Consider the following 23,604-nt stretch of genomic DNA (forward strand, 5'->3'; position numbering starts at 1 on the left):
GGGCATAGGCATAGCAACCAAAAGGCCTCGAGGAACACAGGGAAAACCCTTTTTCAGTTGAGGAAAGAATAATACTTTAGACTGTGGTGGACTGAGGAGACAAGGAGGGCACTGAGGTAGGTGGTATAAAACACTTTCAAAAAGTCAGGAAATGGGGGACCTGGGTGGCTCAGTGGTTGAGCATCTGCCTTTGGCTCAGGTCATGATCTGAGTCCCAGGATCAAGTCCCACATAGGGCTCCCTGCATGGACCCTACTTCTCCCTCTGCCTAGGTCTCTGTCTCTCTCATGAATAAATAAAATCTTAAAAAAAAGAAAAAGAAAAAACAGGCTGGGGGAAAAAAGAAGAAAACACAGTCTGGAAGGTGTGGTAGAGACTGCTTGTCGTCTGTCTCATTATCTATCATTCTCTTTTTTGGTCATGTGGTTGCCAATAATAAAAACTACATTTCTTGGCCTCTGCTGCAGCTAGGTGAAGTCATTAAGGGCTGGCCAGTGGACCATATGCTGAATGAGGCAGGAGAGGGGAGAGCTGCTACAATGATGTTTGGAGATTAAAGGGAACATATCTACAACAAGTGGAGGAGAGAACCCTGGACATGAACTATGGACTTTTTTTTTTTAATTTTTATTTATTTATGATAGTCACACAGAGAGAAAGAGAGAGGCAGAGACATAGGCAGAGGGAGAAGCAGGCTCCATGCACCGGGAGCCCAACGTGGGATTCGATCCCGGGTCTCTAGGATCGCGCCCTGGGCCAAAGGCAGGCGCCAAACCACTGCGCCACCCAGGGATCCCTCCTTTTTTTTAAAAAAAAGATTTTATTTATTTATCCATTCATTCATTCATGAGACACACACAGAGAGAGAGACAGACAGAGAGAGACAGAGACACAGGCAGAGGGAGAGAAGCAGGCTCCATGCAGGGAGCCTGACGTGGGGCTCGATCCTGGGACTCCAGGATGAGGCCCTGGGCTGAAGGCAGGCACTAAACTGCTGAGCCACCCAGGGATCCCAAACTATGGACTCCTAAGTGACTGCTCCAAAAAGAGGAGGAAGCAGACCACAAGAGCCAAACATTGGCGAGTGAGTAGATCTAATGGCAGACCCTTCTAATTGCTTCCATTTTCTCAATTAAGTAAGAAGCAAGATCACCAGTTGACAGTGAAGCTGGGAATGGGAAACAAAGTTTGAGCTAAAGGTGGTGGTGCAATCTAAAAATAGGAGAGGGGTGCCTGGCGTAGCTCAGTAATTAAGCATAGGACTCCTGATTTCAGCTCAGTTCATGATCTCAAGATTGTGGCATCCAGCCCCTACAGCTCTCCTTGAGATTCTCTCCCTCTGCCCCTACTACCCTAAAATAAATAAGATCTTAAAAGAGAGAGAGAGATCCATCCTGGGATCTCACCTCCTGGAGGCTATAAAAGTATACTTGTCCCCTTTCCCCCTTACAACTTCCCTAGGTTAGCCTCTTTTCCCTGTAAGGAGGTAAAAGATTATTATCTGTGTTCAAGTACAATATAACACTACCAACAACTGATTCCCACCACTCATTCCCACCACTTTCTTTATCTCCTTTTAGGCCAAGAGTTACAACCTCCCCCAGAGAGGCCTCCCTGACTACTCACTCTTCATCCCTGAACTTGGATAGCACTTGGTCTACTAGGGGCTGCTTCCCAAAGATTATGTAAGCCTGCATCACTTGATATTGTTTGCAGTGGTAGAAAGAAGTAGGGGACAACTACTAGTATTCAGAGAAGCTGTGAATCTTTGGGCAAGTTACTTAACCCCTGTACTTCTACTTCCTCATCATCTGTACCAATGGGGAAAATAATGGTTCCTACCATCACAGGACAGTAGTAATTACTGAATGAGTTAACAGAGAAAAGAGCTTAGAATAAACAATACCTAGGATATATCAGCTAATGTTTAACTGCTGGATACTACCAATTGTAAATTTCAGTAAAAAAGACTATCTTCATTTCTATATTCCCCACACCTAATAAAAAAAATAGCACTAAACGAAGTGTTTGCCTACTAAATCAAGGATAAGAAATCTAGCCTTCTTAATAGAAAAAATACATTGGTATGGGGTGCCTGCCTGGCTCAGCTGGAAGAACATGCAACTCTTGATCTCAGAGCCATGAATTTGAGTGTCAAGATGGATGTAGAGATTACAAAAAAAAAAAAAGCATTGGTATAAGAAAGAGTTAATTTAACTTTTTGAAAGGAAACTTTCAAAATCTCAAGTTACTAAGATTAGACATTAGCCTTCAAATTTACTTCCTCTAAGCACTTCCCTTCTTTTCTAAATTGGCCTTAAGTCTCATTCTTCAACTAGGAAGTTACTTCTTTCCAAACAAGACTTACAAATAACAAACTACTGTATATAAAACTCCCTAGTCCGTACATTCATGTATGGAATGATATGGGGGGTGGCGACGACTAAACATCTATCTTATCATCTTATATATGGCAAGAGCACTGAAGACAATAAGTACTCCTGGAACTTTTTTTTTTTTTTTTAAGATTTTATTTATTTATTCATGAGAGACAGAGAGAGAAAGGCAGCGACAAAGGCAGAAGGAAAAGCAGGCTCCATGCAGGGAGCCCAATGTGGGACTCGATCCCGGAATACCAGGATCAAGCCCTGGGCCAAATGCAGGTGCTAAACCACTGAGCTACCCAGGTGTCCCTCCTGGAAAATTTTTTTTTTAAGTTTTTTGGTTTTGCCTTTTTTTTTTTTTTAAAGTAATCTCTACACCTCAAAGGTATAACCTAGGAACCAAGAATCACCCACTCTACCAACTGAGCTAGCCAGGCATCCCATTCTTGGGAGTATTTTAGAGCAGCAATTACTTTCTTTTTTTTTTTTAAGATTTTATTTGATGGGCAGCCCGGGAGGCTCAGCGGTTTAGCACCGCCTTCGGCCCAGGGTGTGATCCTGGGGACCTAGGATCGAGTCCCACGTCGGGCTCCCTGCATGGAGCCTGCTTCTCCCTCTACCTGTGTCTCTGCCTCTCCCTGTGTCTCTCGTGAATAAATAAAATCTTTAAAAAATTTTTTCTAAAAAAAACAAGAAGATTTTATTTGACAGAGAGAAAGAGTGAGAGAAACAGCACAAGTGCAGGTAGAGCAGGAAGCCCAACGCAGGGGTTGATCCGAGGGCCCTGAGATCATGACTTGAGCTGAAGGCAGATACTTAACTGGGCCACTCAGGCACCCCTAGAGCAGCAATTTCAACTGCTGAAGATACTTGTTATAGAAGATCAAAAATAACTTATTAACAGCTACAGCACTGAAGACTGTGCTAAAGCACAATTCATTTTTTCCATAAATTAGAGTACATTCAAGGGTAGGGTTTTTTCAAAATTGAAACTTTTCCCAATCTAGCAAATAACTTTTTAAGGATTTTTTTTTTTTTAAGATTTTATTTACTTATTTGAGAGAGAGAAAGCACAAGCAAGAGGGGAGGAGGAAGGAGAAGCAGACACCCTGCTGAGCAGGGAGCCTGACAGAGCTCAATCTCTCGATCTCTTTTTTTTTTTTTTTTTAAATTTATGATAGTCACACAGAGAGAGAGAGAGAGGCAGAGGCACAGGCAGAGGGAGAAGCAGGCTCCACGCACCGGGAGCCTGACGCGGGATTCGATCCTGGGTCTCCAGGATCGCGCCCTGAGCCAAAGGCAGGCGCCAAACGGCTGCGCCACCCAGGGATCCCAATCTCTCGATCTCTTGAGAGAGGGAACACGAGGTACTCTCATGAGGTGTGGGGCAGAGGGAGAAGCAGATTCCCCACTGAGCAGGGAGTCTGATGTGGGGCTCAATCCCAGAACTCCAGGATCATGACCTGAGCTGAAGGCAGATGCTTAACCTACTGAGCCACCCAGGCACCCCTAAGAATAAGTGTTTTTAAGGCCTATTAGGATTCCCTTCTTGTTTTCTAGTAAGTGGTCCCAAACAGCAGGGAAAAGGCCTGGAAATTGTGCATTACAATCACCATATTAAATAATGGTGATTATTTAATATAGTTGGAGGAATAATGGATTATTTAATATAGTTGGAGGATTATTTTATATAGTTGGTGACTATTTAATATAGTGTATGATTACATGCACTCCAATTCCTACCTCATCCACACCTTCTAGGAGGGGCCACCTGACGCGTTCTCAGAGTTCCAGGTGATTCTCACCCACCTCCCATCCCCACCCAAAATATTACCAAAAATGTTACTTGACCAAACATTATATTTGGGTTTCAAAATCTGAGTCCCATCCTGCATGTGTCTAATGAACATGCAGTACCATATGGACTACTCAGTAAAATTAGAAATATTCATTACATAGACAGATCCCATGTAGACTAGCCAAAGTAAAAGGTTCTACTAGAAATTAATTTTAGGGACACCTGGGGGGCTTAGTTGATTAAGTGTGGGCCTTCAGCTCAGGTCATGATCCTTCCTTCTGTCCTGGGATCAAGTCCCATCTCAGGCTCCCTGCTGAGTAGGGAGTCTGCTTTTCCTTCTTTCTCTGGCCCTCCCACCTGCTATGTGCTCTCTCTCAAATAAATAAAATCTAAAAAAAAGAAGAAGAAACTAATTTCAGTTCTATGCAGCAATAATTATTGAGTTATAAGCTGTTAACAGTAGTGGTAAAGGAGCTACACTAAGAATTAAACCAGGCTCTATTACCTACTAGCTTTGTGCCCGATGAAATCTTCTAAAAAGAGTTGGTATGAAGATTAAGACAAAATGACCTACTGAAAGTAGGTCAGTGTTCAATAAATGTTTCTCCTTATTATTTAGGTCTTATTTTGGACAAATAGCAACTCCCTCCAAATTCCAACTGTCCAGAAATTGAAGACCAGTTTGCAATATGGCCTGACCTGAAAAGAATGTTGTTTTTCCTAAAATGAAACTTTTACCAGTCTAGCAAATATATTTGACTCTTGAACAAACCAGGTTTGAACGGCACTGGTCCATTTATATGCAGACCTACAGTAGAGTCCTAAATGTATTTTCTCTTCCTTATGATTTTCTTAGTATCCTTTTTCCTTTTAGTTTACTTTACTGTAAGAATACAGTATGTAATATGTATAACATACTCAATGTGTTGACTATTTATCAGGCTTCCAATCAACAGTAGGCTATTAGTTACATTTTCAGGGAGTGGAGTTATATTCAGATTTTGGTCACCTAACCCCCATTTGTTCAAGAGTCACCTGCAATTAGTCTTCCAAAGTATCATACCCACACCTCATTCCACTCTCTTTCCTGTTAAAAAAAGCAATAAATTACTATTCAGCTTACTTCTCACTGTCTAGAATTATAGGCCCAGAATGGTTCATCTAAAAGCCTTGGGACTAGATGTTTCAAAACTCAGAATTCTTCAGATTTTAGAAAGATGATACAGTGCAAATGCCAAATACTCCATAATACACTCAATGGGTTAATATTTCAGTAAAATACACGAACATTCATACTAAGGAGGATAAAGCCTAAGCAACCTCTCATCAGTTCAGTTCAGGTTTTGCCATCAAAAACAGTTGTGGTTTTCAGAACTTTCCAAAAGGCAGTTATGAAAATCCTTAACCCAATGCCAGTTTGTTTTAAACATAGACACACAATCACATTCCTCTCAATACTTTTTAAGCACCTTTTCTAATGCCTTTAAGTCTCATTTTTCCTGACTGATAACGATGCTATTGTCTCAGAGAACTGGACTGAGCTCCTCTTGCTATTTCTTTTGGGAAGTTAAAACAAAATAGGCTTTAAATTAAATAAGTTAAAGATTGGGTATGGTGTGTATTTAAGCTAAACTTCAGGGCTGACAATAATTTGAATTCTACAAGCTAAAACAAAATCAAACAAAAAACACCTAAAAAATGAATTCTATAACCTAAATTAACTGAATAATTTCAATAACTTGTTAAGGGACTACACATTTTGTAATACTTATTTTCTTAGATTCATAGTAAATCTGCCTCTGTGCACAATTTTTAGCTTATTTTCAGCAGATAAGAAGCCACCAAAGATGTTTCAGATGGTGTTACTAGGTTACAATATATGTATTATACATTTATTAGGCAAACATTCATTATAAGCAGGCACAAAACAGTTCTCCAGCCAAGAAGCAGAAGTAGAAATAATTCAACTGAATAACCATGCTGCTTCTGCTGGATCAAGATCTTTACAATATTTTGGAAAGATAATGAATAAATTTCTATGCAGATAAAATAATCACAGCTTTAAATGATTAACTTAGAACACTTGAGATGATTATAATTTTACCTCATAATTCTTCAAAGGAACTAATTACGCAAAAGAAGCAGTGATGATTACAACAAGCTTTCTACCATTTCTCAATCACCTAAGAAATAAAAGCATTTAATACAGGACAGCTTTGGACATGATTTAATTTTCACTTATTTTTAATGCACTTATTACTTTAAACATAGTGGACACAAGATTAGGAGTTTGTAAAACTTACCTTTTTGACATCCATATGCTTCAATTATATAACCCAGTTTGAAATTTTAGATCCTTTATTACCCCCCTTCTCTGCAAAAGATAAATTCCAAGACCCCCAATGGATGCCTGAAACCACAGATGGTACAGAATCATATATACTATACTTTTTCCTGTGTATACATACCTATTATAAAATTTAATTTACAAATTACACATAGTAAGAGACTAAATAATAAAATATAACAATTACAATATGCTATAAGAAGTTATGTGTATGCAGCCTCTCCCCATCTCCCCAAAATACCATATTGTACTCATCCTTTATGTGATAATATGAGATGGTAAAACGCCCATGTGACGAGATGAAGTGAGGTGAATGCCACAGGCACTGTGATGTAGCATTAGGCTACTTATGACTTTCTGACAGATATCAGAAAGAGGATCACTACTTCCAGACCACGGTTGACCACAGGTAACAGAAACTGTGCTAAGAACTACTGTATGTTTTATTTCTCTCTCCAAATAAGTTGTTATGAATCAGTATTGTACAGATGACTATAACAAAAGCAAAAGCTCTATAGTCTTTTGGGAAGTAAACTGAAAAAAGTATAAAAACATTTTAAAACTCCAAAAAATCCTGTGAATTACACACAGAAGGACAATCATAATGCACTTCCTCTCAACCCCAGGTTTTGTCAATGTCTGTTTCCGCAGGAGGGTGTAGTGTCAATGCAAATTGTGCTGTCAATGCAAATTTTGCAAAAGATACTTTGGATGAAATCTGGGTACAAAATGTCATATTGTAGATAAGAAAACATATAAATCCCAAAACATTATTTTAGGAAATCCTAAAATCTAAAAGATACAACCACCCTCAGCCAAAACAAAATATCCTTTAAAGATATTAAGCCATGCTTTTCTCCTTCTTTCCTTTGTCCTGATTGCACCCCACCTACCCTTCCCCTACTTGGATAACTCATACTTTAGGCTAAGTCACTGTCTTTCAGGCCATTCTCTGAGCTCCCAGCTTAGATCAGGCCCCTTGGATACTCCCCCAGCACCAAACATTTCTCTACCTCACTCATTATACCCCTCTTCCTCCCAAACTCTATTAGTATTAGAATCATATCTATCTTTCCACCATTGTCAGACAAGCATAGGTGCAAAGCACATAGTAGTAAAGTGTTCAAATAACAAATTAAAAAAAAACAATACATTTCCAGGAAGCAAAGAAGTTCTATATAATCAATTTGCTGAGCACAGATTTTTAAAAAGAAAACAGTTACAACATCAGCTGTGTACACTAGTGGTGAGACAATCTCCCAGGACACTTGTTTTAGTAGTTCAATAATTTACCCTCACAGAATTATAGAAAACCCTCATATAAATCAGAAACTTATCCTTAACAAGAGTGTTAAAACTCAGATCCTTCTTATGAACTCATTTGCTCTTATTTTAATAAACAACTCTGTAATTGACCAGTAACTGAATTCACAGCAGTTTAGAAAAATGTATGCAGGGGTGAGAAAGAGGTGCAGCCTATGACAAGACACAGGAGACAGAAACCCCTGAAAATCAGGCTCAGAAACAAAACGGGGAGTGACAGAAATGCCATTCTGGCCAGTCCTAAAGCAGGCCAACAGACTCCAAGGATAGAACCCAAAAACTCTTTCCCTTAGGAAGAAAGATCTCAATTATTACACAAGGAAACTTAGGTCCCAGATACTGCAAGACAGGGAAAAAGACATCCACTAGAGAAATAAAACAAATTTTAAAGCTTAAGAAAGCAAGCTTCAGTTATCTATAACACAATGATACTCTTTCAGTGGTTTAAGACTTCAATTTTTCCACAAGAGCCATACTGTACCTAAACACGCATGAATCCCACAAAAGCTTAAACAATGCCCTACGATGCATTCTCTGGAAGCAAAGCTATTATTAAACTGAAAATAAAGGTCAAAATACAGCCTTTTCTCCAGACAGTCCCAAAAGTAACTAACAAATTAGAATCAATTTTTCGTACAAACAATAAACCTGTTTTAAATTTTTTTTTAAATTTTTTTATTTATTTATGATAGTCACAGAGAGATAGAGAGAGAGGCAGAGACACAGGCAGAGGGAGAAGCAGGCTCCATGCACCGGGAGCCCGACGTGGGATTCGATCCCGGGTCTCCAGGATCGCGCCCTGGGCCAAAGGCAGGCGCCAAACCGCTGCGCCACCCAGGGATCCCATAAACCTGTTTTAAAGTGTAGATTTTCAGGTGCTCCTTTCTCCAATACCTTCCATTCTACTCTTTTGTCCTTTGTTAAAGTATGCATCTAGGGATCCCTGGGTGGCGCAGTGGATTGGCGCCTGCCTTTGGCCCAGGGCGCGATTCTGGAGACCCGGGATCGAATCCCACGTCAGGCTCCCTGCATGGAGCCTGCTTCTCTCTCTGCCTATGTTTCTGCCTCTCTCTCTCTCTCTCTCTCTCTGTGTGACTATAATAAATAAATTTAAAAAAAACTTAAAAAAAATAAAGTATGCATCTAAAATAAATAGAATACATACTACTTCATTAAGTCAGACGAAGAAAAAAAGAGAAGAAAATCTCTACATTGAATCCATTTCAGTGCAGTGTGCAGAAACCTGTCCTATCCACTCCAGGTTCACCCAAACCTAGCAAACAGGAGACACCATTAAACACTGGGAAATCAAATCCAAAACATAAAACCATTTATTTTGTCTGCAGACAACATAGGAAACCTCTGGCAAAAAAGGCTCAACATCTGTCCATTTGTTCATAATGCCCTTGAGCCTGGTACTGTTGTTATTTTGCCATCTTGATCAAGCAGTTGTCAAGGATGGATGTCAGTTCAAGGGCCCTTAGAGATGAAGAGCACAGGCCTAAAGCATACAAAGGCAAGCAGAGGAGAACCCCACAAAGCCTCTAATATACAGCCAAGTCAGAACCACCCCAGATTCAAATTCTTCTTTGGGGTTGGAAGAAGAGACACTCCCTTCTGGCTTTCTAAGTCAGTGTGTGGTATCATTCACCTCAAAATGTAAATATTCCAGTGTTAACCTTAAATGGATGGGCAGAATCAGGAATTGACTTTGCGCAGTCTAATTCTCCACTTAACATTGCCCGCCAAGACAATGCTTGTCTGCAAAATTGCCATACAGACAAGAATAAACCAAAAGGTAGCTCCAGTAAACCGCCTAGGTTTTTCAGCAAGGACAATACACAGCCAGACATCCTATGTTCTGGCACAAACATCTCTATTCCTCTCAAGGCTCTGTGATTAGCAGATGAAAACTCTTCAGGGTGGGGCCTGCACCTATTTACAACTTTTTTCTTTTTTAAAATTGAGGTGAAATACACATAACATAAAGCTTGCCTTTTTAAACCATATAATTCAGTGCTACTTATTTTTTTTTAAGATTTTATTTATTTATTCATGAGAGACACACAGAGAGAGGCAGAGACAGAGGCAGAGAGAGAAGCAGGCTCCATGCAGGGAGCCTGATGTGGGACTTGATCCAGGGACCTCAGGATCATACCCTGAGCCAAAGGCAGATGCTCAACTGCTGAGCCACCAAGGTGTCCCAATTCAGTGATATTTAGCACATTCACAATATTGTATAACAACCAAGTCTATCTAGTTCCAAAACATTTTCATTACCACAAAAGAAAACCCCATACCTATTAAGCAGTTTATCTCCAGTTCCCTCTCTCCTAGCACCTGGCAACCACCGATTTGCTTTATGCTCTATAAATTTACAATTCTAAGTAGGTCATATAAATGAAATCATACAATATACGACCTTCTGTTTTTGGCTTCTTTCATTTAGCATAACACTTTCAAGGTTCATCCATGTTATAGCATGTAGTTTTACTACTTCAAATTTTAAATAGCTGAATAATATTCCATGGTATATACATAACCACATTTGTTATCTATTCCTCCTTTGGACTACTGGACTTATTTCCAAATTATTCTTATTTTGGCTATAAGAATAGTGATGCTATGAACATTTATTACCAACATTTGTCCAAATACCTGTTTTGTGTGTGGATCTAGGAATGGTATGGCTGGGTTGTATGTTAACTCTCTAACTCTCTGCCAAACTATTTTCCACAGTGTATGGTATTAAATATCTTGCCATATAATCATCCAGGCCTATTGTAAAGGAGAAAGGATAAAATAATACTGTGATGCACAATAGTATATATCTTTAAAAAAGGAAAAATGTGTAATATACATATAGACACAGTATCTCTAGAAAGATACACTGGAAACAGTTACATGTTTTTTTTTCTAAAAGAGGACCTTGGGAGATTAAAATGGAGAAAGGCTTATTTTTCATGCCTACCCCTTTTGCACTGTTTCATATATACGCTTCATCAACTCCCTTGCTCTAAAATATTTTAAAAATTAAAAAAAAGTTTTAAGTAATCTTTACACCTAGCTCACAATCCCTAGATCAAGAGTTGAATGTTCTAACTGAGCAGCCAGGACCCTGATAAAATATTTTTAAAGCCCCAAAGCAAGCAATACAATGAGAGGAGGAGTATGCTCTGGAATAGGAAAAATACACATTTTTTTGTAAAAGTAAACTCTACCCTAAATGTGGGGCTTGAATTCACAACCCCAAGATCAACAGTCATGCTCTACCAATTGATCGAGCAAGGCGCCCCCATCTTTTATTTAAAAACTTTTTGTATGTTTTTATTTTTATCTAGTATTTTTTGCTCTTTTTAATATTTTATTTTAGAGAAAGAGAGAGAGACATAGAAAGAATGCATGAGCAGGAGAGGGATAAGCAGACTGCACTGAGTGAGGAGCCTTACATGGGGCTCGACTTCACAACCCTAAGATCATGACCTGAGCTGAATCCAAGAGTTGGTTGCTTAAATGACTGAAACACCCAGGCACCCCTCTTTTTTTATTGTGGTTAAATATGCATAAGCAGGCAACTGTTGATTTCAGCTCAGGTCTTGATCTCAAGGCCATGAGCTCAAGGCCATGAGCTCAAGCCCTACGTTGGGCCCATGCTGGGTATGGAGCCTACTTAGAAAACTTTGGGGCACCTGGTTGGCTCAGTCAGTGGAGCTCTTTTTTTTTTTTTTTTTTTTTTAAGTCAGTGGAGCTCTTAATCTCGGGGACAGGGACGCCTGGGTGGCTCAGCAGTTGAACGTCTGCCTTCGGATCAGGGCGTGATCCTGGGTTGGGGTATCAAGACCCGCATCAGGCTCCATGCAAGGAGCGTGGCCACGTCTCCCTCTAACTAGGTCTGCTTCTCTATGTCTCTCATGAACAGATAAATAAAATCTTAAAAAAAAAAAAATTGGGCTATGTGTTCAAGTCCCATGCAGGATGTAGAGATTACTTAAAAATAAAATTTTAGGGATCCCTGGGTGGCGCAGCGGTTTGGCGCCTGCCTTTGGCCCAGGGCGCGATCCTGGAGACCCAGGATCGAATCCCACGTCGGGCTCCCAGTGCATGGAGCCTGCTTCTCCCTCTGCCTGTGTCTCTGCCTCTCTGTGTGTGTGTGACTATCATAAATGAAAAAAATAAAAAAAAATTTAAATAAGATAAAATTTTAGCAAAAAAATAAATAAATAAATAATAAAATCTTAGGGCAGCCCAGGTGGCTTAGTGGTTTAGCGCCGCCTTCAGCCCGGGGTGTGATCCTGGATACCGGGGATTGAGTCCAACATCAGGCACCCTGCATGGAGCCTGCTTCTCCCTCTGCCTGTGTCTCTGCCTCTCTCTGGGTCTCTCATGAGTAAATAAATAAAATCTTAATAAATAAAATAAAATCTTAAAAAATGTATTAAAAAATAGAAAACTTTAAAGTTCCCCCCCCTCAAAAAAAAAATAAAATAAAATAAAAAAAAGTTTCCCAAAGAACTTTTGACTGGGTGGCAATTTAAACATGTGTATGTATTTACCAAAACTTGCCAAACTGTCACTTAAATAGTTGCATTTTACTGTGTGCAAATTATACTTCAATAAAGATGATTAGAAAACAAAAACAAAAACAAACCTCCCCAAATGACTCCAATTTTGGAAATTGGATCCCAAGTTTGGGAACAGCCAAGTTTGGGAGCCACTGTTCTTAAGCATCAGAGTTCTGTTGTAGTTCCCCAAGAATGACATCTTAGGATGCTACCTCCTCCCCCCAAAAAAATCGCTTCCACATTGGGCTGCCTCACTGGGTCAGTCAGTCAGTAGAGCATGCAACTCTTGATATTGGGATTATATGTTCAAGCTCCACACATGGTGCTAAGATTACTTAAAAACAAACTTAAAATAACATTTCTTCCACATTAAATGAGTGTGATTATTGGGTACTACAAACTGTAACTTGAATAGTCAAAGTTAAAGGGTTGCATGTCTGGCACTGGAGCTACGTGCTTCTCTCTCACTGAATCCTCATAGCATTTAGATATTATTCCTATTCTACAGAAGAGGAAACTGAGTTTCAAAGGGGTCACATTACTGTCCAGGGTCCTAAGTGTAAGAACTAGGGACACCAGTCTGGTTCAGTGAGTAGAGCATGTGACTCTTAATCTCAGGGTCATGAATTCAAGCCCAACATTGGGGGCAGAGTTTACCTTAAAAAAAAAAAAAAAAAAAAAGTTGGGATGCCTGGGTGGCTCAGTGGTTGAGCATCTGACTTTGGCTCAGGGCATGATCCTGGTTGAGGGACCAAGTCCCACATCGAGCTCCCTGTGGGGGCCTGCTTCTCTCTGTGTGTCTCTCATGAATAAATAATAAAATCTTTTTTAAAAAAAAAGCATAAGAACTAGTACTTAACTGTCAGCCACTCTCCAGAACCTATGCTCTTACCCAAGATATTTACTGCCTTTCTCTTCTGAACTTAAGACCTTCAAGAGATAAACAGGAGCTTCCTTCCAAGTAAGTAACTAGAGAAGTTAAACAAGAGACTTCATCCAGAAAATAACTTTTCCACAAAAAATTAAATGCATTATTTCCAACAAAACTGCCAAATCACGTAATAAAATGGTTTCATGGCAAAAAAACATACAGCTACAGCATTAAACATCCACTTAAATGTACTTCCTTAGGCTCTCAAAACTTAAATATCAAATAATAGGGTTACATAAAAATACACCAGAAGATGCGGCTAGGGGGCTCAGTGGTTGAGCCTTTCACTCAGGTCATGATCCCAGGGTCCAGGAATTGAGTTCTGCCATCACGCTCCAGAAAGGGAGCCTACTTCTCTCTCTGTCTGTGTCTCTGCCTCTCTGTATGTGTTCATGAATAAATAAATAAAATCTTAAAAAAAAAAAAAAAAAAAAAAACACCAGAAAAGTGACATAGCATTCACTATGGATTCATGAAAGACACAGCTCTGCAACAGAAGGCTTGAACACAATGAGAAAAAGGTAAGGACATCTGGGTGGCTCAGCAGTTAAGTGCCTGGCTTCAGCCCAGAGCATGATCCTGGAGACCCAGGGTCGAGTCCCCCCAAGATCAGGTCCCACATCACGCTCCCTGCATGGAGCCTGCCTCTCTCTTTGCCTATGTCTCTTGCCTCTCTCTCTCTCTGTCTCTCATAAATGAATGAATGAATGAATGAATAAATAAATAAAGTCTTAAAAAAAGGAAAATAAAATGAGAAAAAGGTAAAAATAGTATATATATAAAAAACAAAAGTAGAATTTTCAAACATGCTTAAAGTCAAAACAAACAATTTTTTAAAGTAACAATTAAATCTCTGTTTTGTTTTTTTTTTTTAAGATTTTATTTATTCATGAGAGACAGAGAGAGAGAGGCAGAGAGAGAGGCAGAGACATAGGCAGAGGGAGAAGCAGGCTCCATGCAAGGAGCCCAATGTGGGACTTGACCCAGGCATCCAGGGATCACATCCTGAGCTGCAGGCAGCCACCCAACCGCTGAGCCACCCAGGTGTCCCATATCTGTGTTTTAAAGCAGCTAAGAAAAATAAATTAATTAATTAAAATAAAAAATATAAAATAAAACAAAACAAAACAAAATAAAATCAGCTAAGAGCTTCAAAAGATAAAAACCAAATTCTTCGGATCCCTGGGTGGTTCAGCGGTTTAGCACCTGCCTTGGGCCTACGGCATGATCCTGGAGTCCCGGGATCGAGTCCCACATCAGGCTCCCTGCATGGAGCCTGCTTCTCCCTCTGCCTGTGTCTCTGCTTCGCTTTCTCTCTCTGTGTCTCTCATGAATTAATAAATAAAATATTTAAAAACAACAAAAAAAAAATATTTTCAGTTGGAAAAGCATGAGACTCCTGAACTCAGGGTTGTGAACTTGAGCCCCACGTTGGGTGTAGAGATTACTTAAATAAAAAAACACTTGAAAAAAGAATTTGTTTTAGGGACTGTGGTCAGGATGCAGTGTTAATAAAATTGGAAAACTTAATGAAGGGCAGCCTGGGTGGCTCAGCGGTTTAGCACCGCCTTCAGCTCAGGGCGTGATGTTGGAGACCAGGGATGAAGTCCCACGTCAGATTCCCTGTGTGGAGCCTGCTTCTCTCTCTGCCTCTCTCTTTCTCTTTGTGTCTCTCATGAATAAATAAATAAAATCTTAAAAAAAAAAAAAAAAAAGAACAATGAAAAACAAAACTCCTAAGAATAAGCCTGAAAGATGAATGAAGTGTACATATAGCAGGTACATGAAAAATAAATGCTTCTGGCTTCATGACTGAACGCTCTTCAACCACAGTTCAATACACAAGTGTGCAGGAGTTAGCTTGGGTTAGAAACTGCCCAAGAACCCATTAGTCATAAAAGGTAGTCTGAGCAGAAAAAAATCTTCATCCCACCACCTACTTTTCTGTCTATTGGGAAAGTACCATCTCTGCTATTACTTACCGTTGCTTAAGAGTGGAACTAAATGATCCCGGAGTCAAATAAAGGCAGAATCCTTACTACAGCGCAAGAATAAATTAAGATAATTTATATGGTCTCATATTGGGCGCCTGGGTGGCTCAGTCAGGGAAGCATCTGCCTTTAGCTCAGGTCATGATCCCAGAGTCCTGGCATGGAGTCTTAACATTGGGCTTCCTGCTCAGTGGGGAGTTTGCTTCTCCCTCTCTCTCTCTGCCCCTCCTCCCACACACACACACACACACACACACACTTTTCCTCTGCATCAATTAAATAAAATCTTTAAAAAAAAAAATCTATTAGAGTTAAACAAGTATTTCCACTAAGGAAGAAAACTAGTATGCATTGAGCATTGTCCTCTTCATATATTATTTCACCTAAAATTCCTATAAAATGGGATCCCTGGGTGGCGCAGCAGTTTGGCGCCTGCCTTTGCCCCAGGGCGCGATCCTGGAGACCAGGGATCGAATCCCACGTCAGGCTCCCGGTGCATGGAGCCTGCTTCTCTCCCTCTCCCTCTGCCTATGTCTCTGCCTCTCTCTCTCTCTGTGACTATAATAAATAAATAAATAATTTTAAAAAATAAAAAATAAAAAAATAAAATCTTAAAAAAAAAAATTCCTATAAAATGGGAGCATCTGGGTGGCTCAGTTGGTTAAGCATCCAACTCTTGATCTCAGGATTGTGCGTTCAAGCCCCACCCTGGGCTCTACGCTGGGTGTGAAGCCTACCTTAAAAAAAAAAAAAAAATTCCAGGATGCCCGGGTGGCTCAGCAGTTGAGTGCCTGCCTTCAGCTCAGGGCGTGAATCTTGGGATTGAGTCCCTTGTCCGGCTCCCTGCATGGAGCCTGCTTCTCCCTCTGCCTATGTCTCTGCTCTCTCTGTGTGTCTCGTGAATAAATATTTTTTAAAAATCCATAAAATTTCGATAAATTAAATGTAATCATCATTTTATAGATAGGTCCTGAGGCTCACAGAAATAACCTGGTTAAGTGTATCTATGTCTGAGATGCCTGGGTGACTCAATGGTTGAGCATCTGCCTTTGGTTCAGGGCGTGGTCCCAGAGTCCTGGGATCGAGTTCCACATCGGGCTCCCTGCATGAAGCCTGCTTCTCCCTCTGTCTGTGCCTCTGCTCCCCTGCCTCGGTCTCTCATGAATAAATAAATAAATACTTAAAAAAAAAAGTCTGCTTGAGATTCTCTCTTTGCCCCTCCTACTGTGCACAAAAGCTCTCTCAAATAGTTTCCAATAAATCTCCGTGCTTCCGTTTTTGTCACCCTATAGTCTATTTTCCATACATGAACTAGAAATATAAATAAATCAGATCACATTATTCCCATTATAAAAACTCTTCAGTAACTTTCCAATACAATCCAAATGAACTCTAAATTTATAGTTCCTCCAAGATCTGGACACAGTCTACATGTAAGATTTTATTTCTTCCACTCTTTCCACTTACTCTTTAAGCTCCGGCCATTCAAGAATTTTTTTGCTGTTCCCTAAAAAAGGGAAGCCCATCCCTTACCTTTCATGAGACTTCCCTACTAGAACATTAACTCAAGAAGCGGGACTATTAATATTTTTGTGATTATTAACACCTAATGTGCTTTCTACTTCCTGTCAGTGATATTGAGAAAAATAGATAAGATTCAAAACTAACAATCTTTAGTTCCAAACCAAATGTCTATATTTTTAGGAATAAAGATATCATAAAACAAATAAAAAAACTTAAGGGTAGGAACATCCTTTTTTTTTTTTTTTTTTTTTTTAAATATGAGAGTTAGTTTCTTTCTATTTTTTTAAGATTTTATTTATTCATGAGAGAGAGAGAGAGAGAGAGAGAGAGGCAGAGACACAGGCAGAGGGAGAAGCAGGCTCCACACAGGGAGCCCGATATGGACTCGATCCTGGATCTCCAGGATCATGCCCTGGGCTGAAGGAGGCGCTGAACTGCAGAGCCACCTGGGCTGCCCTCTTTCTTTCTTTTTAAAGGATTTTACTTATTTATCCAATAGACAGAGAGAGGCAGAGACATAAGGAGGGAGAAGCAGGCCCCCAGCAAGGAGCCCGATGCAGGACTCCATCCCAACCCAAGGAGCATGCCCTGAGCCAAAGGCAGATGCCCAACTGCTGAGCCACCCAGCAGTCCCTACAGTTTATTTCTTTTCCTAAGTAAGCTCTATGCCCAAATTGGGGCTTGAACTCACGACCCCAAGATCAAAAGAATTCAAGATAAAGAGTCGCATGCTCTACCAAATGAGCCAGCCAGGTGTCCCAAGGGCAAGGACCTTCTTTGTTTTCTTCAGATGTGTCCCAGGACAGCTCTGACATATAGTAACTATTCAGTAACTACTTGTTCAATGAATGAATGACAAAACCAAAACCTAGCTTGGCCATTCTTCTTACCATACCAAGGAGTTCAAAGCTAATCAAAACCATTACCATTATATGCCTTCACTGCCAGGTAGCCCATCTCATCAAAAGAGATTATTCATCTCCTTCACAGCTCACTTCTCCATCTACAGAGTTCCTTCAGATCCCCCCAAAAACAAGGAAAGCTAATAAAAACAGTACTAGACCAAGATATTTATCATGGAATGAATGAAGATACTTCTATTTCCTTTATCTGTAATTAGTTTAAATATCTAAACAACCCCAGGATGAGCTATTATACCAGCTGTTAACACTGCTCCCACCTAAGCCAATGTGACTCCGACCCCTCTGGTAAGAGGGAAGATTGTCCTCTGATCTTCATTCTCCAGCTGGCTCATTTGCTAATGATAATTTGATACATCCAAACCACAACCTCTGGATAAACTGTATAAGAACCAAACTATTAAAATAATGAAAACTTAAAGATGAAAAACAGATGGAATAATGGCCCAGAAGTAAAAGATGAGAATGGCCCAGAAGTGAAAGAGGTATGTATATAACACAGTGAATCTCCTTAGAAAATATAGCATCTGAAAAAGAAATATCTTAGGGCACCTGGTGGCTCAGTTGGGTGAGGGTCCAATTCTTGGTTTTTGGCTCAGGCCATCATTTAGGGGTTGTGGGATCAAGACCCACATTGGGCTGTGCACTGGGCGTGGAGCCTGCTTGGGGTTTCTCTCTCCCTTTGCCCCTCCCCACCCCTCTCGGAAGGAAAGCAGGCAGACTTAGAAGTGAAAAAAGAAGCTAGAGGAATACTTCATAGAAAGATAAGAAGACCAGAGAGAAAACATATGGAGTAAGATTTAAAAAACTCTCAAGATTACTAAAGAGAATCATTAACAATAATGCACTCAGGGATCCCTGGGTGGCGCAGCGGTTTGGCGCCTGCCTTTGGCCCAGGGCGCGATCCTGGAGACCCGGGATCGAATCCCACGTCAGGGTCCCAGTGCATGGAGCCTGCTTCTCCCTCTGCCTGTGTCTCTGCCTCTCTCTCTCTCTCTCTCTCTGTGACTATCATAAATAAATAAAAATTTTAAAAAAAAGTTAAAAAGAAAAAACAAAACAAAAAAAAAACAATAATGCACTCACATTTCCCTAGAACTTAACATTAATATATAATCATGTCTTCCATGGGAAAAAGGGAGTAAAAAAGTTTCTATTTACATACCTTACAAATGTGCTGCAAGACCCACGGGCTATGTGGCAGAAGTTCTACAAGTGCCTTGAAATTCTCAGATGTAGGCACTATAAAAATATAAATATATCAGGAATTATGTCTATTCATTTTACAAGGAACAACACAAAACACAGGATGTAAACAGGCTTGCCCAAAGTTCCAAGACATAATTTAGAATCCAAGAGAGGGAAAAAGTGTAGAATTTAATTTCTGACTAATATACCACCCAATTTATCACATTTATACAAGCTTAGCCTCCTTCAGTTAATATTCACAACCAATGTTATCTTATGAATATTATTTTCTAAATATTTCCCTTTAAAAGCAAATGAATCCTATGTAAATTAATTTTCCAACATTATAAAACTTTTCAAACATACAGCTAAATTAAAGGAATCTTACAATGAACACCTGTAACCTACCACCTAGACTACCACAAACATATGAATAACTTGCTTTATTTAATTATACATTCTTATTAATATAGGCATTACAGAGAAATTACAAACTGAAAGGCAACTGTCAGAAAATCAAAAATCAGGGTAAAGTCATTAGGTCAAGGAAAATAGTATTAGGAAATGTTTATAATGTTTTTGTCAGAAATGATCAATATTAGTTTACTATTTAAAGTCAGAATGAGGGACACCTGGGTGGCTCAGTGGTTAAGCGTCTGCCTGCTGCCCAGGGTGTGATCCTGGAGTCCTGGGATCGAGTTCCACATTGGGTTCCCTGTATGGAACCTGCTTCTCTCTCTGCCTATGTCTCTGTCTCTGTCTCTCTCTCTCTTGAATAAATAAAAATCTTTGGAGAAAAAAAAATAAAGTCAGAATGAACTCAGATCTACCCCTACTCTTGGTGAGTGATTCTAGTTATTTAACATCAGATCAAATTATTCTCCTGCTAAAAAACATCTAATGATTTCTCATCTCAGAATAATCCCAAAGAACTTCCCATATCCTAAAGGCCCGACATGATCTGGTTCCTACCCACCTCTCTAATTTCATTTTACATTCCACTTCTCCCTTTACTCCACTCCAAATATTTTGGTCACTTATGTTCTCCTCTTTACCTTCACCTGAATAGTGAGACACTATTATAAACATTCTTTAACATATTTACTTTACCCACTCTCTTCATTAAAAACAAAACAAGCTCATTTTGGGACAAACTGCAAACCGGCTGCAATATAACTGAGTGTATCTCGTATTTTGACCACTTTAACTATAAAATATTATTCACAATCCTCTGGAGGAAGCACCAATAAATTCAGACCAACACCCAGAATGAGCAGCTTCGACGGCTGATTTTTCTGTCACATGACTACCATAATTATGAGTATACAGGGCCTTCACATAATACTACAGCACCACAGATCAAAAATGAGTCATTTGAAATAGAAACACTTGAAATAGGAATTTTACAGTAATTATTAACTTCCAACTGTCTTGGAAATTTTAATTTATTAATCCCACAAGTACTTAACAGTGAGCATATCCCCAAAGAGCACAGTATAGTAAGACACATTAACACATGTTTAAAATTTAGTTACATTAATATGTAGGTGCAAACAAAGTTCCTCTAGCGAGGGACATAAAAGACTAAACTAAGTGCTATGGGAAGGTAAAATAACTTTTAAGTACCTTTTAAAGTATAAATATATGTGATTAAAATCCAGTGATTATGTACCATTTATCATTATCACTAGCAGCAAAATGCAATTAAACCCAAAGTGCTGTCTAGAGAAGCTCAGCAAGCCCAAATTAGTTCTCTTAGAAGCTGAAGTATCAGTCTGTCTTCTGAGAGTTAACATAAATCTCTCAGCTCTAAAACTAAAACAACCCAAAGTAGCAACTCCTCCTCCTGTCACAGCTTGAATTCCACCTCAATATCTACCTGTTTTCACTCTCCTAACAACAATCAGGACAATGAGAATACGATAAAACTACTGCCACACATACACAGAACTATTTACTTAATATGTGCAGTTTCTCACCATCCCACCTCAAATTAATAGGCAAAAGAGCCCTCAGTCACATTAGAACATCTTGGTCTGACCTAATTATGTTGGGCTTTGGAGCAGGGGAGTCTGGGCCTCACACTGGAAGAAGTTGTTCCCTCAAGAAGACCCAAACACCCCTGGGTGGTACACTCAGTCGAGCATCAGACTCTTGGTTTTGGCTCAGATCATGATCTCCAGGTTGTGAGATTCGGCCCAAAGTTGGCCTCCGAGCTCAGGGAGGAGTCACCTAGGGTTTCTCTCTCTTCCTCAAAACCTCCCCATGCTCGTGCTCTCTCTCAAATGGTTAAATAAATCTCTAAAAAAAAAACAAACAAGGGATCCCTGGGTGGCGCAGCAGTTTGGCGCCTGCCTTTGGCCCAGGGCACGATCTTGGAGACCCAGGATCGAATCCCACGTCAGGGCTCCCTGCATGGAGCCTGCTTCTCGCTCTGCCTGTGTCTCTGCCTCTCTCTCTCTCTCTCTGTGACTATCATGAATAAATAAATAAAATCTTTAAAAACAAACAAACAAACAAACAAGCGAACAAAAACCCCAAAACACCTAAAGCTAAAACTAGGCCAAGCAGGGACTCTGTATATTCATTTATGTATTTCAATCAACTGCTGTAGGACCATCCAGTTCCAGGGAGGAGAGCACAGTGAAAGCTAAAGAACTGAGTTTCTTTAGAAATGAATTTTTCAGGTTCTTAAAACATATATAAAATCAGTAATATGTAAAAGAAGAAAATACTGGAAATAAGTCCTGAATTTTACTTAACTCTAAGCAAGTTGTTTCAGAGTACAAGAATATCTCAGAGTTCTGGTCTGCACCTGACCAGAAAAATGACCTTAGGAAATTTATGTAAGTCTCTGAGACTCAGTTTCCTCATCTGCAAATAGGGTTGGACCATAAGTCCTGAAGATACCTTTGGGTCTAAAATTCTAGATATATGAAAAAGTCAGTGGATTTCTATTCTCTTCTTCCCTCCGGTACAAATTTTTTATGAGAAAAGAAGCCATAACTCTAAGCCTAGACTCTGACTCAAACCGAGTTTTCATCTATTTTGTTAGGTTCCCAAGGGCCACCACTCATCTACAAAAGTAGATGGAACTACTATAAAAACAATTTATCAAAAGATCTTTAAGTTTTCCTTCACAATTAAGAATTAGTCTTGTACTTTCAGGCCAAACAATGTCACGCCCAACGCTCATACCAGTATTTCTACCAATTTAGCCATGTCTAAAGTGACAATCATGCAATGGTACATATATGTACCATTTTCAACCATTTAGTGGTTGAAAAATTAAATGACTGAAAAATTCTCACCACATATAACATTTTAAAGAATTTTCTTTAAGTATTTTTCCCCTTCAGATCTGGCAGGGAGGGCTATAAAATGCATACCTGAAAAAAACATTTACTTCAAAGACAAACACCAAAAGAAGGAAACATATCACCAATATTGGTAAAAACTTTAAATCAGGACCATTAAAAAAACACAAGTGGAAAACACTGTGGTAAAAAAGGATACCAATTTTCCACCATAAACTACTGCACATTGTCTTGACCAAATCGATTTGAGTGCAAATAGTGCTATTTAATAAAGACAGCTTGTAATTGGGTTCAATCGGTAACTAAGGACAGATGTTTAGGGGATTCCAATCAAGGTAATAACTTAGACTAAGCAAAGTTGCAAATTAATACTCTATTTCAATGCAATAGAGTTTAAATCATGAAAAAGTGTTTTCAACTGGAAAATTCCCTTTTCAATACCCAAGAATCCTAACCCGTAAGATTTCAACACTACTTTACTTACACAATCTCCGAAACTACTGCATTTAAAAAGAAAATCTACCCAAAACATAACTGGACTTCACCCCGTATAAAACGGTGATTCATGTTTCATATTCAATGCAAAAGCCAAGATGGAGTTGTAAAGAGTTTCTTTCCCATTTCAACTCCCGACAGCCACGCGCGCTTCGCAGGGACCGGCTGCACCGCGCGGTCGCCGGGCCCAGCTCGAAGCCCCCGCCCTGCCCCGCACGGCCGTGAGAGAGGAAGAGCCAGGGACCGCGGGCGGGCGTCTTGGGCTCCACCAGGCCTGGCCGGGCGGGGGAAGGGGCGCGGGAGGCCGCGGGGCGCGCTTCCGGGGACTGCGCGGGCGGGGCCGTCGCTTTGGGGAGCGGGGCCCCGGCCAGAAGGCTGGGGCCGGGGCCCAGGGGTAGCCGGCTGAGAGCAGCAGGTGGGGCGCGGCCGCGGCGGGGCGGCGGGCGGGCGGGCGGGAGGCCGGAAGAGCGGCGGGCGGGCCCGGGGCGCCGCGGCGCCAGGAGAGAACCCTCTCGGCTCACCTCAGGCGACGACTCGCAGTCCGGCCTCTCTGCGCCGAGTGCGCCTGTCCGCGAGTCCGAAGCTCGGAGACTGGGACGGGTGGCTGAGAAGACCGCGGCGAACTAACGAGAGAACCGACGGAGGACGGCGGGCGGCGGGCGGGGAGCTCGAGCGAGGGCGGTCGGCGGCTGGAGGGCGGGGAGCGACGTGCGCGCCCCCGTGTGCCAGCGGGCTCGAGCCGGCCCCAGCCGCGGCCCCGCGCACGCGCGCACACTTACAGCTCAGCCACGATTGCTCAGGAGCGCGTCCACGCCCTAAAAGCA

At 40.6% G+C, this 23,604-nt stretch overlaps 1 protein-coding gene across 2 annotated transcripts in view; it reads right to left on the minus strand.

Moving 5' to 3' along the window:
* RHOA (ras homolog family member A) overlaps positions 1–23,535 on the minus strand; it is a 62,547-nt gene extending 39,012 nt beyond the window's left edge. Inside the window, exons 1-2 of one of the 2 annotated variants that reach the window (XM_041760378.1) lie at positions 23,302–23,533; positions 18,946–19,022 (exon numbers count right to left, since the gene is read on the minus strand). The gene's annotated coding sequence lies outside the window, so the exon portion shown is untranslated. Of the gene's footprint in view, positions 1–18,945; positions 19,023–23,301 lie in introns of both variants that reach the window. The other variant, XM_041760380.1, reaches the window with a different exon arrangement.
* Positions 23,536–23,604: the final 69 nt, after the last annotated feature.

This window comes from Vulpes lagopus, chromosome 7 (genome assembly GCF_018345385.1).
Source record: "Vulpes lagopus strain Blue_001 chromosome 7, ASM1834538v1, whole genome shotgun sequence".
NCBI lineage: Eukaryota > Metazoa > Chordata > Mammalia > Carnivora > Canidae > Vulpes > Vulpes lagopus.